Source organism: Anolis carolinensis, chromosome X (assembly GCF_035594765.1).
Source record: "Anolis carolinensis isolate JA03-04 chromosome X, rAnoCar3.1.pri, whole genome shotgun sequence".
Classification (NCBI taxonomy): domain Eukaryota; kingdom Metazoa; phylum Chordata; class Lepidosauria; order Squamata; family Dactyloidae; genus Anolis; species Anolis carolinensis.
In genome coordinates, this window is record NC_085847.1 from 8,550,131 (window position 1) to 8,566,257 (window position 16,127).

General features: G+C 47.3%; 1 protein-coding gene across 2 annotated transcripts in view; it reads left to right on the plus strand.

Annotated features, from left to right (window-relative positions):
- Positions 1 to 16,127, plus strand: part of nos1 (nitric oxide synthase 1) — a 116,675-nt gene that overhangs the window by 23,590 nt on the left and 76,958 nt on the right. The window contains exon 1 of one of the 2 annotated variants that reach the window (XM_003222783.4): positions 12,135 to 12,286. The exons of the other annotated variant lie outside the window; for it this stretch is intronic. The gene's annotated coding sequence lies outside the window, so the exon portion shown is untranslated. Of the gene's footprint in view, positions 1 to 12,134; positions 12,287 to 16,127 lie in introns of those variants that run through there. 2 annotated transcript variants of the gene reach the window in all.

A 16,127-nucleotide genomic window follows, 5' to 3' on the forward strand; every position in this document is an offset into this window, starting at 1 on the left:
GATGACTGAACCATAAACATCTGGGAACAGGAGACATTTACGTCATAAAGGATTCTGCTGCAAGCCTGATGTTATTTTTTTAAAATTTAAATCCATTCTCATGCGTCCTGAAAGTATGCATTTCTATCAGCATTCAGAGTGATAGGGAAAACATCCAGCTCCAATGTCTCCTTGTCCTTCCCCTCATGAATGTCAGATCCAGAGGGTCCGCTCTGTTGCATTTTCTTCCTCCGTGGCTTGTGTGTTCAGTGCTAAATATGACGTGAAGAGTAGAAATTGGCCCCTTCAACGTTTGTCCACCCCTAGTGTAAGCAGCGAGGGCAGTCAATGTACATGCCGCAATACTCTGCTGCTGGAAGAGTAAACTGCTTCAGAATGAGGCAGCTGCCTATGTTCCTTTTCAGAATGATACTTTTGCTTTTAAAAAAAAATTATTTCCAAGATTGGGACCCAGTGCCCATCCTTGGATGCTTGGACAGATGTTTGGCCCTCTTTCTTCCTGATTCTCATGTGATGAAATTGGTGGGTTTATGTCTGTGTTCCGAGCTGAACATGAGCAGAATGTAATTTTATTTCTCTTCCAAAACAATGGCAAGGTCTCTCTGGAAGGAGTGGTTTGGTGACAGGCAAATTAATGAACATCTAATAAACCTTAAATTAAATTTAACAATCTGGCTTGCATGGCCAAAGAGAGTGATTCCATCTCCTCTCCCGGAAGTGCTGTTATTACGATGCTTTATGTTACAAGCACTTGTTCAATATCCCATTAAAATCATTTCAGTAATAAATCTACCAGCTGACAGTCTTTTAGTGAATGGAGCCATTTGTCTACAGAAGCAGGGTTAAGTGGGAAACTCCTTTTAGGATTATGATTTTTTCTTCGGGGTTAATTTGGAGGGGGTGGCTGCATTTGCCATTTGTCGCTTGTGGGTATGTTCGAAAGGGGAGTATAAACAGACTGCCTCATGCATTCCCATAACTTCAATTGAAAAGTTTTCAGCCTGAGTTCTGGGTAATAACTTCTCAATTTATTTTAGTTCTGTGAAGGGTGTGGAAAAGCTTATTGGCTCATTAACCTGCTAACGGCAGTAAATAATTAACCCACCTTTATGGTGTTTTCAGAAAAAGCATGAATAAGGATGATTGTTAGGGAGGCACTTTTGGAAAAGAATTCCCTCTCCAGTCATCTACTTTCCCTTACCCATTTTTCTTCCTACAGCTATCACCAGCTTTTGCATCATACTTTTATAACACAGAGACAAAACAGGGGATAAAAGGAAAGTATATGAGGAATGTGTTGTTTTGCTGAAGAATGAAGTTCACCCAAATATTCGCAGCATGCAGTTAGAGGAAGGATGGAAACTAAGGCCCCTTCCACACAGCTGAATAAAATCCCACATTATCTGCTTCGAACTGGAATATATGGCAGTGTGGACTCAGATAACCCAGTTCAAAGTATGTAGGAGAGTACCAAAGGCCATGACCACTCAGTTCACTCCATGGCTAAAAGGGAATTTGAATATGGTTTTTCTTTAGGTCTTGTAGCCATTGTTCCACACAGGCTGCCCTATTCCTAAGCCTCAAGAGAGCAGGTTAGCAAAGGAAGCACCTGGTGACTTGTGAGAGCCAAGTCCTGATCTGCACTTGTGACCCATGGGTTTACAGAGTTTCAAGCAGGTATTTGGCTACACTAGCATGTCAACACTGAGGATTGATCTTAGAATGTTTTGCAGGCAAAGCAGGGGCTCTGCCACAGAGTTACAACCCACTCCCTGAATGGAGAAACCCTGGAAGCTATCTTACACTGAATCAGACACTTGCTCAGTCACATTCCTGTAACTGGCAGGGACACTCGAGAGCTTCAAAGGGGTGTCTGGTTTGGATTTGCTTGTTTCTAAGTCGACCTGGAGATGCCAATGACTAAATCTGGGGTCATGTTACTGTGGTACTATTTTTCCCTAAGCTGGAGGACAAGTGACCAGGATGGGAGATGCAAGAAGGATCAAAATCCAGGTTTGTAGTGTGTTGTGGGGGTGTACCCACCCTTTTATACTCTTCACACCCACAAGGGAAGTCTGGATTTGGAGAGTTAGGTCTCCTTCCAAATGTCAAAAGTGGGAGCAGTTATGCTGTCATGTTGTGCTTTCTGTTGTTTCCAGCATTCCTAAGGCAAACCTGTCATGGGGTTTTCTTAGCAAGATTGGATGGATGGGTGGGTGTGCCTTCTCATTCTTCTAAGGCTGAGAGAGTGTGGCATGCCCAAGGTCATCCAGTGGATTCCTGGGGCTGAGTGAGGATTCGCACCCTGTTTTCCAGAGTCTCAGTCCAACTGATATACAGGGGAAGTTTTGAAGTAGGTGCTCTAGAGAACGAAGGGGTCATATTTGTGTTTGCATCCCCTTCAGGAGACAGAAGGTTAAGTTTAGGAGTGACAGAAGTGGATTTGTTTCATCTAAGCATGGGTGCCTACTTCTTTACCAGAGCCGCTTGACTCGGTGCTCGTAAAGGCAAGCTCGGTCTGTTCCCTGGGTATGGGTGCAACATGAAGGATCACTGCCATCTCTAGGCAAGGCTTCGAATAGACACAACGCTGCTTCCTCCGTTGGAGCTGGGAAAGCAAGAGCCCTGGCATTCATCCCAATTCAGATCTGTCTGTGTGCCAGTCCACCTACTCTCGTCTGGAATGTGTATGCATATGGTTTACATGGGCTTGGGAGCATTTAGGATAAATATGTTGAGCTTTTTTTTTTATCTCCCTCCTCCCCCCTCCTCCCAGTGTTGTAATCCCGCAAAGATGCTCCTAGTAATGTGTGAGCAGCTAAGTATCTCCAAAGCCATTGCTGCCTGCTGCCTTGGGAGCCACTGCTGTACGCTTGGCTTGATCCTGGCCCCCGAGCAGAAGGTTTCCGGAGGATATGGAGGCTTTGGGAAAGCCCAGGAGAGGCCATGGAAATCCCCTGCGCTCCGGGTAGAGTCTTAACGGTGCTAACCCAGAATGGTGAGCACAGGAAGAGAACCTCCCCCCCCTCTCTTCTCTTACATGGGAAGAAGTTTTTATCCCCCTGCCCCCACCCCCGCCCAGAAGATGACACATGGCACAGTGAGGACATATGCTTTTGCCTGCATACAACTAAGTCTGTGTTGTGCTAGTTTCAACAGCAGCTATCATTTCAATAGAAAGCCCATCGAGCAAAGGCCCCAAGAGACTGTTTTTAGGGCCAGGTAATCAGAGCTTGGAAATGTTACTTAGTGGACAACAGATCCTGCTTGGATATGATGTCTGAGGAATACCAGAAGTAGTTTTCCAAAAGGGTAACTTTTCTGAGTTCTGCCCACTTACAAGCTGTAAGCTGTCGGGCAGAGGTGGACAGCGTGTGGCCCTCCATGTGTTGAGCCGCAGCAGAGAACATCCCTGATCCTTGGCTCTGCTGACTTGGGCATATAGACATTTTGAGTCTGGCAACATCTGGAGAACCAGAGGTTCACTAGCTGTGGTCTAATGCATGGTGAGCTCTGACCAAAGTAGACCTCCTCTCTTCTGCTCACGTTGGTGTCTTTCCCCTTGGGCTGGTTTGCCTCAGGCGTCAGTGCTTTTGGTATGATTCTGCGGAGGAAGCAAAGTTTCCAGTCGATGAATACAGTTTTGTCTTTGGTTTTTTAAGGACTAATGTTGCCAGAGAGACACAAGCAAGAAAAAAGGATGCCTGCTGGGCTCACATAGAAGAAGTGTGGACATGGCAACTGTTCAGCAAGAGTTTTGGCTCATGCAAAGTATCCCTTGTTTAATATGTCCCTCCTTGCAGAGGGCAGGGTGACACCTGGCATTAGCACATCAGGGTCTGTCAAGAGAAGAAGCCCTCAAATGACATTCTATTTGGTGTATTGTTTTTATGACATAACCAATTATTTACTCATTATATATGTGTGCGTGCCACATATATACAGATGGAAGGGGGAAGAGAGAGAGAGAGAGCAGCTTCAGATCAGGTTTTTAATCATGTTTTCATCCCACTGCATTCACTGAATTTTACTGGGACTTCAGATGGTGTTGTTCCCCCAGTTCCCTCCCCCACTCCTTCCATATATGTTTTCTTATTGTAGAAAATCTGTTAAGAAAATGCAATGACTACGCAGTGCATGCTGTTTACTAGTCTGAGGAGCCTTCTAATTGGAAATGCTCACAAACAGGAATACTGGGTACAGGTGGAGAGAGAGAGAAAGGTGAGGTATATGTTAAATTATGAAAATAAAACGAATCCCTCCTCCCTTGTCATCTGCATCATGTACAGTCCTGAGATGGTTGCTTGGGCAAACCCCATTGAAATGGACGGCAGCTTTGTGAGATGATGAAGCTACCTCACAGGACTGTTGTGAAGATAAAATTAGGACAGTATCACATGGAGAGAGAACATGGGGTGGACTTGCTCACGCTGCGCTCTTTCGAAGTCGTGTGGGCTGAAATGATAAACAATGATAACAAAGAACAGTTGTATTAAAATTCTGAGCAAATCTTGTCAAGGAAACTCTGTGATAGGTTTGCCTTAAGAAGACCGTAAGTAATGCAATGACTTGAAAGCAAACAACAAGAAGAAGATAAATGATTTGGGACCAGCTCTTGGCTGAAAAGGGGCCATAATGGCACATCGGGTTATATCGCTAAGCTGCAGAACTTGACTAAGGTTTAACCAAGCATTTATTCCCATTGATTCCATTGATCGCAAAATCTAACTATCTTATAATGCAACCCTTGCATACTTACTTAAAAGTAAGTTACTCTAGATCCAGTCAAAAGTGGGTTGTAATCTAAGTTTAGATCTAGCACAGTGCGGGAAATTACTCCACTGTAGATATGTACGAAGCTAGAACCAGTGGCCTGAGCATTGGACTAGGGCTCTTGGAGATCAGGATTTCACTCCTTGTTTGGCCATAGAAATGCACTAGATGAACTTGGGCAAGTCCCACTCTCTCAACTTCCGCAGAGGAAGGCCATGGTGGCTTAAAACTCTCACTGAAGGGAGGACGAGTGGCCAGCTTTGGCTATGCTGCTTGTATTGAATATCAGTTTGCCAAATATAAGCCATGGAATTTAATGTTCAGTGGTGAAGGAGAGTGACATTAGATTTTCACAAGAAGTGATGAGCTTCATTCAGATTCATGTTCCAACTACAAACCTTACCGGTTGACTTTGATTCAGTTGCTGTCAGCCTCACCGAGCCTAACAACAAAGTTGTTGTAAGGATAAAAGGAGAGCGGAAAGATATACTCTGCCCTGCATTTCTTGGAAGAAGGATGGAAGAACTTCTAGAGGCTCCGAATTTGACAAGACTGACCCAGTTCCCCCGAGGCTGAATCTTACAAGGATATATTTGCTCAAAGGGAATGGCTTTTCTGCCTACTATGAGAGTGAGCCACAGTACAAAACCAGAATCCCAGGACAAACCGTATAATCCCCCTTGTAGTAACGTTGATTTCGAACAGAGAGCAAAATGCCTTCTGTAAGTAAGCTGTCCCAATTTTCTACTTTTCCACTGTATGGCTCCTGGGGCTCTTTTGATTAACTGTTTCAGTAATTAGGTTCTTTAAAAGCATCTTTATAAATCTTTTTCCAAGAGAGAAGGAGAAATGAATCTGCTGCTGCGGAAAAGAGAAGCCATGCAAAATAAGTATTACCATACACTGATTTCAATTTGAGATTGCCTTGGACTTGAAAGAGACTGCTTTTTTGTTTGCTTCTGATTTCATTAATATTGTATTACATCTTCCTTTCCTTATCATTATAACACAGTTAAATACATTCTCCTACGGTGTTTAGATATTGCACCAGGTTTATATAGTTGGTAATGCATAGTTGATCAGTTCCATACCTGTTATCATTTTCAGTGTTGTCACTTAATGCTGACCTCTAAACAATGGTCATTAATCTACGTTTTAGAGTTTATAGTATATCAGATGTCTCAGTTGTCGGACCAAAGGGCAGCACATTTATATGTATCTGTGAAGGATGGGAATGTAAATGGCGCTCCATGAAAGCTGGGAGAATGTCTAGCATCCATCCAAGTCTTGGTGGGGCTCTGTTTCCAGACTTGTTATTCTTGTCCAAGACCCCGGTGCTATGCCAGGGCCCTGTTAGGGATCCCTGCCCTAGGAAACATGACTCTTTCTTTCCTGGTCTGGTCCTTCAAGCAGTTCCAGGCAGCTTGATCTAGCTATGCTTTTAATTTCTCACCATGTCCACGAACTGGCTTCCCTCTGGGGCATTCAGAGAAACGCTAAAGGTCAGAAATGAAAGATGCAGGAAATCACCGTGTTGATTTACAACAGGATGAAGAACACATGGGCTTCCACATGTTTCCAGATATTGTTGGACTAGATCTCCCTTCGTTGCCTCACTACTGGCTGTGCTGGCAGGGGCTGATGGGAATTTCAATCCAAGAACGCCTGGAGAACCACACGTTTCCCATCCTGATTTTCATTCAACTAATCATTGGTGTTACAACAGTAGGTTTTCACAAAAGTTCCCATGTTGTGTGATTGTATGTGTGTGTTGGAGTCAGGCAAATAGTTTAAAGATTTGCCCAAATTGAAACAGTGTCTGGCAAATCATTCTAAAGCGAACTTGTCCAGTGATGCTGAAGAGTGCAACCACAGCCGTGAAAGTTGTGGAGTGTGTGTGTGTGTGTGTGTGTCAGTCAGTAATTCACCAGAGGACACGCTCCTGAACCCTCCCCTCTCAATTGCTGTAAGCTAAATTTCAGAGGAAAGCAGTAGCAAGCCACGAAATCCTCTGCCTAAGAAAGCCCTCGGAAATCTGCCAGTCAGCTTATGGTGACACCGTGTATTTCAGTGGTGGTTTGGCCAGTTCCTTCCTCTGAAACGTAGCTTACAGCGTCTGGTTTTCATTGGCAATCTCCCATCAGATACTACTCCTTAAATTGGCCTGTGAATTGTTGCTGTTTTTAAACAAGATTTCTCTGGAGAAAGATGAGGTTTGCACTTGGAAGAAGCCGGACCTGGGTAGCAGATGCTTTTGATCATTTCCTGGTGGCTGGTGCTTTGCGGAGTGAGTTGGGGAGGTGATCTCCCCCTATTACATGGCTGGCATGGAAGCCGTTTGGAGCGGTCTGTGTGCAGCAATGCCTCTGATCTCGCAAGCAGCCTTTTCTGCCGGGCGCGTGTCAAAAGCAGATGCCTTTCTATTGAATTAGTGCTCTCTGCATCCAAATGGGGGCATAATTAGGTTTTCATTAGCCAGGAATGATGTATAACATCTGGATGTCCCACACAGGCCAGGGACAGGAGCATTGGGCCCTTTGGTGTTCTTCTACTCACTTTCCTTAATTGTTTTGTTTTGGAGGGAGCTTTGATTTGGGAGTTGTTGGTTTCGGAGGGGGTTTTTTGGTTTCCGTTTACCTCATCATGCCCATGAGGTTTTGAACCGTCTTCTAACCTGGTGCTCTCCGGATGCATTGGACTCTAACTCTCCCCATCTCCGGCCAGTGTGATGTAGATTGAGAATGATGGGGGGCTGTGGGCCAGCCCATCTGGAGGATCCTTGTTTGGGAGAAATCTGGGCTGGGTTTCCATCTCCATTCAGTTTTAAAGCGCACAAGGTGATTTCAGAACCCTTCCTTTGCCCACTTCCCGGGCTCTGAGACTCACATGCAGAGTGGGAGGAAGGCAAACGGAGCTCAGGCTGTACAGTGGGCTGAATTCCTCAGGGTAGTTTTCAAATGTCATTGAATAATAAAAAAAAAAACTGAAGACCCGAGGGGTGAAAATGCAAGTGACAGCTTTTTTGCTGGGAAGTTCTCCATCACAAATTCTGCTTGGGAAAAACGTGGAAATACTATAGGCATCTTAACATAGTTTGCATTTGATCCAATGGGATTTGTGCACGACAAATCAAGTATGAAAGTCCTCCAGACTTTAATCTGCCTTGTGCTAAATTGCCAGAACCTGCCCATGGCCATTGGTTGCCTGAGAAGGGCAAGGTGTCCCCGCCCCCCACCAAAGGAAGATGAATGGCACTTGGATCTTTCTTCCATGTTGCTAAAAGGACAGGATATTTTCTGTGCCAGGAGGCAGCAGGATTGTTTTGGTGGCCTAGACTAGGCCGCTGGAGAAAGGCGGCCCTGTCTTTCAGTGAGGAGAATGGCCTGTGGACTTTGGAGGAGCATTCGGGGGGACTTCCATCAGTGACATCCAGCATCCGTCACCTGAGGCGGTGGCCTCGCTGGGCTAGGGAGGAGAGCTACCCCTAGACAAGCTGGACTACTGTCCCATCCATTTGGGTTGGCAGGAATTCTCCTGCATCCCAAGCAGAAATCTCTCCCAACTTTCCTAGTATTGAATGGAAATTCCGAATTATGTCCTGTTGTGTCTGACATCCAGTTTAGGACCAGTGGGCAGAAATTGCCCCCTAGCATCTGCCTGCCTTCTCTGGACATAGATGATATTGTCACCGTTGACCTGCATTACACATCTTTTTCTTAAAAGATTAATGTTAAAAGATTCTTAGAAAGTTACAAGTTAGCAAAATGTATAAAACATGTATAATGTTGTGTCTGTGATGTAGTCTATAATAGAAACTATAACAGGGGTAGGAATCTTGTCGCCTTCTGGGTACCCTTGAACTGCAAGTCGGTAGGGCAGGCAGTGGTGCAGGATGTTGGGCATTACAGTCCAAACATGCCTGGATACTCACAGCATTCCTGTTTTTTTTCCAATGTGAAAAGAGTTGTTGATATAACCAACTCTGTGCCTAGAAACAAGCTTGTGACTCACCCATTCTGGTAAGATGCCTTGCAACTTGTATTTTTTCAATGTAAGGATTAAAAGGCACAGCTGTGTTGAGGCCTTGTTTTGTTTCATGTTTAGTTGGAAGTAAACTGCATTGTTTTCAGTGGAACTAAGTGTGCACAGAATGCCATCTTTGACTACCTGGCCATGTAGAAATATGTGAGGGGAAGTCATGGGGAGGAGGGAGCAAGCTTGTTTTCTGCTGCCCTGGAGACTAGGACACAGAACAATGGCTTCAAATTACAGGAAAGAAAGAAAAAAAGGAGATTCCACCGGAACAACAGGAAGAACTTCCTCACTGGGAGAGCTGTTCAGCAGTGGAACTCAAGAGTGTTCAGAGTGCAGTGGAGGCTCCTTTGGAGGCTTTTAAACAGAGGCTGGGTGGCCATCTGTCGGGGTGCTTTGAATGTGGTTTTCCTGCTTCTTGGCAGGGGGTTGGACTGGATGGCCCATGAGGTCTCTTCCAACTCTAGGATTATATAATTCTATGATTCTACCTTGACATAGGCAGCATTAGATATTGCTTCATTCCATTGAAAGTGCTTGTGCGCATGGGTTGCCTGACATTCCTCCATGGTGAAGGGAACATGCTTGAAAACACATTTCAAGCATGGAATGAAAACTGTTTCCAGAACTTATGGGATGGCTTGTTCACAAGTGTTGTTTATACCTGCCCAGCAGAAAGGGAACAGCCAGATGACCTCTTTTGCCTGACATACAAGAAGCGTGCAGTGTCTCAGCCTATCCTCAAAGCACGAGCTCCTTTTTATTTGAGACAAATTTTGTGGAAAGTTGTGCCTTCGCCTCAAAGCCGCTCGCCAATTTGCCTTTGCAAATCAGAAAAAAAACATCCCTATTAGATCTAGTCTCTTTCCTCTCCCTCTTTCCTCTTTTTTAATCAGGTGAAAAGAAAACTCTTGATCAAGAACAGACTTTGTGTGTATGTGTGTGTGCCATGAGTTGCCATGGAAATGAAGAAAGATTACAAGGACTGAGGGATGATGTCAAATGTGACTTTTCACTGTACTTATGAAGGTGCAGGTGAAGCCACGTTCAGTCTTTGAAAGGATGTCACGTTGAGGAGAGGGCCGGCTGGTTTCCTGCTGCTCTGGATTCAAATGGCAGGAGAAGGGAGCCCACCAAAACATTAGGAAGAACTTCCTGACGGTATAGTCATGCAAAGGTTGTGGTTAGTAGACTACTTTCCCTAGTCAACGCAAGCTTAGGAGTCAAGGAGGCCCTCGCCATTTACATAGGGCTGCCTATGCTTGGTTTGCCTACTCTTTCTGGCACTTCGATAGGACCTTATGATCCAGCTATGGCCATGTTCCAGAAGCATTATCTCCTGACATTTCACCCACATCTATGGCAGGCATCCTCAGAGGTTGTGAGGTCTGTTGGAAAATAGCCAAGTGGGGTTTATAGATCTGTGGAATATCCAGGGTGGGAGAAAGAACTCTTGCCTGTTTGTTTCCCCATTTGTTTTTAAAAAATGACTGTCAGGAATATATATGTGTGTGTGTGTGCTTGCTGTTTTTTATGGTTGGTTTTCACTGTTGAATCATTTGCTTTCTAGTTGTTTTCCTTTGCCTTTCAACTTTTTTAGGCATTGAAGGAATGGTATAACAATGGTGCAATAATAACAAGCGTACATTTTAGAAGTGTCAACAACCCAGATTGTTCCAATATTGTGCCTTTGTTTGCCAGGTGTGATTTAATGTGTGCTTTGAAAAGTATTATATGGCTTCCCTTATGCTCTGAAAGTGTGTGCATGGGTCTCTTCCCCACCCACATTCATTCCTGGGTTCTGTTCTTCCCTCGCTTTTCATAGTGTTGCCATCCCGCATGGGCCCTGCCATTGGGCATATATGCTGGCAACCCTCCCCAAAGTCAGGCCCCCACGGGTGGGTCAAGCAGGGTGAGCTACAGACCCACCCAAAGCACACGAGGGCTCCTTCCCAGCCTTTCTGTCTGTCCCGCTCCAGCAGAAGAACAGGGCTTGCTGGGTGAGCACCCTGGTTTCAATCCATGCTGATCTGTTTTTAGGCTTCTTCCTGGGGTCCTTTGGGGTGCTGATTCAGACAATACCATGGGGTAGACCACATCCGCTCTAGTTTCTTAATTACACAGGTTTTCTGTGGGCAACTGGTAAATGGCATATGTATCAGAAACTAGAGCAGAGAGGGGGGAAACAGGTGCCGTTTTTGGAATCAGCAGGTCAAATCGACCCGGAAACAGATAATATTGGAAGAAATAAAATGGAGACCTGGATTTTCTCCTAGAAGTCTAATAATAATAACAATAACTTTTATTTGTATTCCATCCCATCTCCTCTCTGGGGATTTGGGACAGCTTACAACATGGAGGCAACCAATTAATGCCAAGAATACATAATACAAAAAACAGATACATTAATATAAAACAATTAAACTAAACAATAACTATGTGTTGTCGAAGGCTTTCACGGCCAGAATCACTGGGTTGCTGTGAGATTCCGGGCTGTATGGCTATGTTCTAGAAGCATTCTCTCCTGGTGTTTCACCCACATCTATGGCAGGGATCCTCAGATCTTGGGAGGCTTGTTGGAAACTAGGCAAGTGGGATTTATATATGTGTGTGTGCGTGTGTCTGTCTCTCTGTCTGTCTGTCTACCTACCTACCTACCTGTGGGATGATGTCCAGGGTGGGAGAAAGGACTCTTGTCTGTTTAAGGCAGGTGTGAATGTTGCCATTGGCCAGCTTGATTTGCATTGACTAGCCTTACAGCTTTAAAGCCTGGCTGCTTCCTGTCTGGGAGGAATCCTTTGTTGGGAGGTGTTAAGTGGCCCTGATTGTCTCCTGTTTTATTGATTGTAAAGAATGATGATCTATAAAACACAGTTATTTGTGTAGTTTTAGGAGGGGTTGTATTTCTAGATAGTTGGTCCTTGAAGACATGTTTTCCCCCTGGCTTTCCTATGTAATATGCCTTTCTGTGTGCAGATTGAGCAGGCCTGGGCCAACTTGGGCCCTCCCTCCAGGTGTTTTGGGCTTCAAATCTCACAATTCCTAACAGCCTACCGACTCTTGGGAATGGTGGGAGCTGGAGTCCCAAACACCTGGAGGGAGGAGGGAAGTTTGCCCGTGCCTGAGAGAGAGAGAGAGAGAGAGAGAGAGAGAGAGAGAGAGAGAGAGAGAGGCATCTTGGAAGTGTGTTGGCGGGGCTTGTGGAGAGACGTTGGTCCCCGGTGGAGCCTGGCCGTGGAGGTCTCGCCTTCCTTCCAAGGCGCTGGGCTGGGCTCTCCCCTCCGCCGCCTCCCTCCCTCCCTGCCGGCGAAGGGGCGTGGAGTGACGCGCCTCTATAAAAGCCTGCCCGCCCAGGCGGCCTCCTCGTCGCCGGCTGCGCCCGCTGCTTGGCCCCGGGGCTGAGTCGGGCGCCGCGCAGAGCCCACCTCGCCGGGCCCCGCTCCCCTCCTCCGGCCCCAGGGATTCATCCGCAGCGGCGCAGGTGAGTCCGCTTCCCCGCTTGCCGAGAGAGAGAGAGAGAGAGCCGGTGCCCTTCCCGCTCCACTTTCCGGGTTTGTTTTGGAGTGTTTCCCGGCGCCGAACTTTTCCGAGGGAAGCGGACCCAAGTCCGGCGATTCTGGAGGGACCGCCCGCCCGCCCGCCCTCTCTCCCACTGACCCCGAGTCGAAGCACTCTGCACGCGCCCAGGAGCCCCTCTCTCTCTCTCTCTCTCTCCCTCTCCCGCTGAAGTCCAATGGGTGCGGAGTGGCAAGGCTTCCTTCCTTCCTTCCTTCCTTCCTTCTCCCTCGCCAATTCTCCTTGGGGAAAATGTGGAAATACTCGAGGCATGGGAACCTAGTTTGCATTGGATCCCCTGGGATTTGTGCCGCAGACTTGCACCTGCCTTGAGCCCCTTCCTTCCGCCTGGGACCTGGGGGGAGCAGGGTTCTTCCGGAGGCGTCGCCTCCTGCCCGCCCGCCTGCCGGGGCTCCTGGTCCGCGCTCAGCACCCGGGACAGCGCCCGTGCCTTCCTGGGCGGCCCAGAGGCCCCCGGAGGGCCAGCCCACTGCCCAAGGGCACCCCCGTCCATTGCTCTTGCACAGGAAGAATCATGGGTGCGCCAAGGAAAGACTCTTGCAAAGAGAACTTTTCAGACAGGGAATCCGGTCCCCCTTTGGGAAGGCAGGGTTGTTGTTGTTGTTTTGTATTTGTTTTCTTTGCGGGGGGGGGGGGGGGCTCTGCAGCCACTTAGGAGTGCTATCTTACTCCCCCCCCCCCCGCTCCACTGGGCTTGAGTCCCAGCTCAAAAAGGCTCCTTCCTGAAAAGAGTCCTGTCTCCAACCCGCCTTGCAAAGTGAGTGCCAGGCACTCGGTCTCCATCCTTTCATTTGCACTTCGGGACTTCCTCCCATCTGAGCCGGTTTGAGTCTGGGACAAGGCTGTGTGTATTTGCTGAAAGGCAAGTTCTGCTTGAGGCCTGCCCTGGGGCGGCGGGACCCTTTGCGGAACGTCCCCACAACCCCCCCAAAAGCCAGGAGGAGCCCCAATGCAGCTTCGGTGAGGTTTTAGGGCAGTGGAATCATAGAATCATAGAATGGTAGAGTTGGAAGAGACCTCACGGGCCATCCAGTCCAACCCCCTGCAAGAAGCAGGAAAATCTCATTCAAAGCACCCCCGACAGATGGCCATCCAGCCTCTGCTTAAAAGCCTCCAAAGAAGGAGCCTCCACCATAGTCTGGGGCAGAGAGTTCCACTGCTGAACAGCCCTTCTCACAGTGAGGAAGTTCTTCCTGATGTTCAGGTGGAATCTCCTTCCTTTCCTATAGTTTGAAGCCATTGTTCTGTGTCCTAGTCTGCAGGGCAGCAGAAAACAAGCTTGCTCCCTCCTCCCTATGACTTCCCCTCACATATTTGTATATGGCTATCATGTCTCCTCCCAGCCTTCTCTTCTGCAGGCTAAACATACCCAGCTCTTTAAGCCGCTCCTCATAGGGCTTGTTCTCCAGACCCTTGATCATTTTAGTCGCCCTCCTAAAAGGGGGAGAGGAAACACCAGACACTTGAATTGTGGGGCATGGTATCATGACTGGGCTCCTTGGCAGACTGTTCCTACCCGCCTCGGGTTTATTTTTTATTGCATTTACATAAATAAATGCAATAAGTTGTATATAAATGCAATATATACACAAATAAACAAACTCCAGGGGGTTTTCTCACCCCAGGGGGGACTCAAAGCGGTTCACATCAAATACATGGCTAAATGCAATGCCTCACATACAATAAGAACACTATATCACACACCTAAAACACATACATATGACTGTAAATCAGACCGTTAAAAACTATGAACCGTCAAACATAAACATAAAACATTTTAACATTGCACTGAACCCGAGGTTGTCATCTGTCTGACAACAAAAGGTAAAGAACAAAATCTCTTGAGTTGGGGACAGAATGGGAGAGGCCATCAAAAAGAGAGTTTGGGATCTAGAGCAGGCATGGGCAAACTTCAGCCCTCCAGGTGTTTTGGACTCCAACTCCCACCATTCCTAACAGCCTACCGGCTGTTAGGAATGGTGGGAGTTGGAGTCCAAAACACCTGGAGGGCTGAAGTTTGCCCATGCCTGTTTTCGGAGCTTCCTCATACTTCTTTGCATTCTTTTCCTCCCCCTCCTTCCCCTCCCAGGGGATTCTTTGAAGCCTTAGAACGGCCCCAGAGGACCCAGGAAAGCCATGGGTATCCTCCCATTTAATATGAACAGAAAGCAATGTCCCTCCAGCCCGAGCAAATCTGCCCAGAGGAGGGGGAGTTTTCACCAAAGTCCCCAAGCGGTGTGTAGCAGCAGCTGGAGAATTGTGGGAGTGCAATGTTTGGGTGCTCTGCTTTGAATGTCTCATGCGAGGAAGCCTCCAAAAGCCCGTCTCGGTCATGAGGGGCACTTGCAGAGAAGGGAAGCCCCAAAGGAGAGTGGAGCCATTCCTGCTCTTGTTGCCACTGTGTGCCTTCAAGTCCTTTCCTATTTATGGGTTCAGAGGGAATGTGCTTTTGCCTTCCTCCTGAGGCTAAGAAAGTGGGACTTGCCCAAGGCTCACTCTGTGAGTTTTCTGGACTGAGTGGGGATTCAAACCCTTGTCTCCAATGCTCCAGACTCAAGACCAGCCTGGCTCTCAAGGCAGGACATCCCTCCAGGGAAAGAGGCTCAGAACGACTTGGGAGGGCAAGGCATGTTGGCATAGAGAGAGGTACACTTGATCCGTTCAAGGTCTGTTTTGTTGCCTGCATTGGGGCGTGCGTCTGCTCTAAGACCCACCGAGAGGGAAGAAACTTCAGCCAATGAGTGTCACCAGGGAGAGCCCTTGGTTTCCATGTAGTGGATCTGCTCTGGGTTTTCTTCCTCTCTGGAACAGAGGTGCCGCCCAGGGTGCTCAGCCCTAGACTCCAAATAAGTGGGGTGCCTTAGAGACCCCCTTTCAAGTCTGCCATCCGACTTGGAGGAACTACCTGCCCCTGAGGAGTGTGAGGACAATCTCTGAGATTGAGAGGAGACATCTCCTCCACACGGAGCCCTTTCATGGGTTGAAAGCCGATACTTGATCTAGCCGAGTGTGGATGAGAGAAAGACACAGAGAGAGAGAAAACAAGGGGGAGAAGCTGCCTTTCTGTCTAAATAGAGCAAATGTTCTGGGGTGTGCATTCTCACCTCAAGGACAGGCAGAGAACTAAGCAGTCGCAGAAGGAGATAATGCGCCTGCAATTATAGGAATTGCTGTTATAATTAATATGACGTTAGGTGGCCTGAACAAGAATCAATTGCGTGCTGTTCTTTTCCCCACTTTTCTCTCTTGCACTAAATGCCGAGCCGGGGCCGGGGGAGGGATTTATTGTCAGCGCTGTTTAAGGCATGTTTCAACGTTCCATATAAAAGTCAGATTTTTCAAAAATGATCTCCCTCCTGCTGAGGGAAATGGATGATGATGGCTGTCTCTGTGGTTACCTAGCACAGGGTTAGGACTCTTTGCCCAAGGAGAGTTGGAGGGAAGTATCTGAAGTGAAGTGGCTCTAACAGGTGTGCAGTGCCCTGAACCTTGGTAGGAAATGATCTGTTTTCTATGTGCGTGAAGGCGGCTTGAGAAGGCGGCAGGCTTACATAATTCCCTTGCACCTGAGTTGACTTGCAGTGCGGGATGAATCAACCCAGCTCTTGACAATGTCAGTGACTCCCACAGACTCACTGTAGAAAAATAAATAACTCCACATTGGAACAGTTGAATCGGGTGGGAAGAGGTGCCAGCACTATATCTGAAGCATTGGTCGAAACCCCATTGGTGGTCCGGTCTGTCCT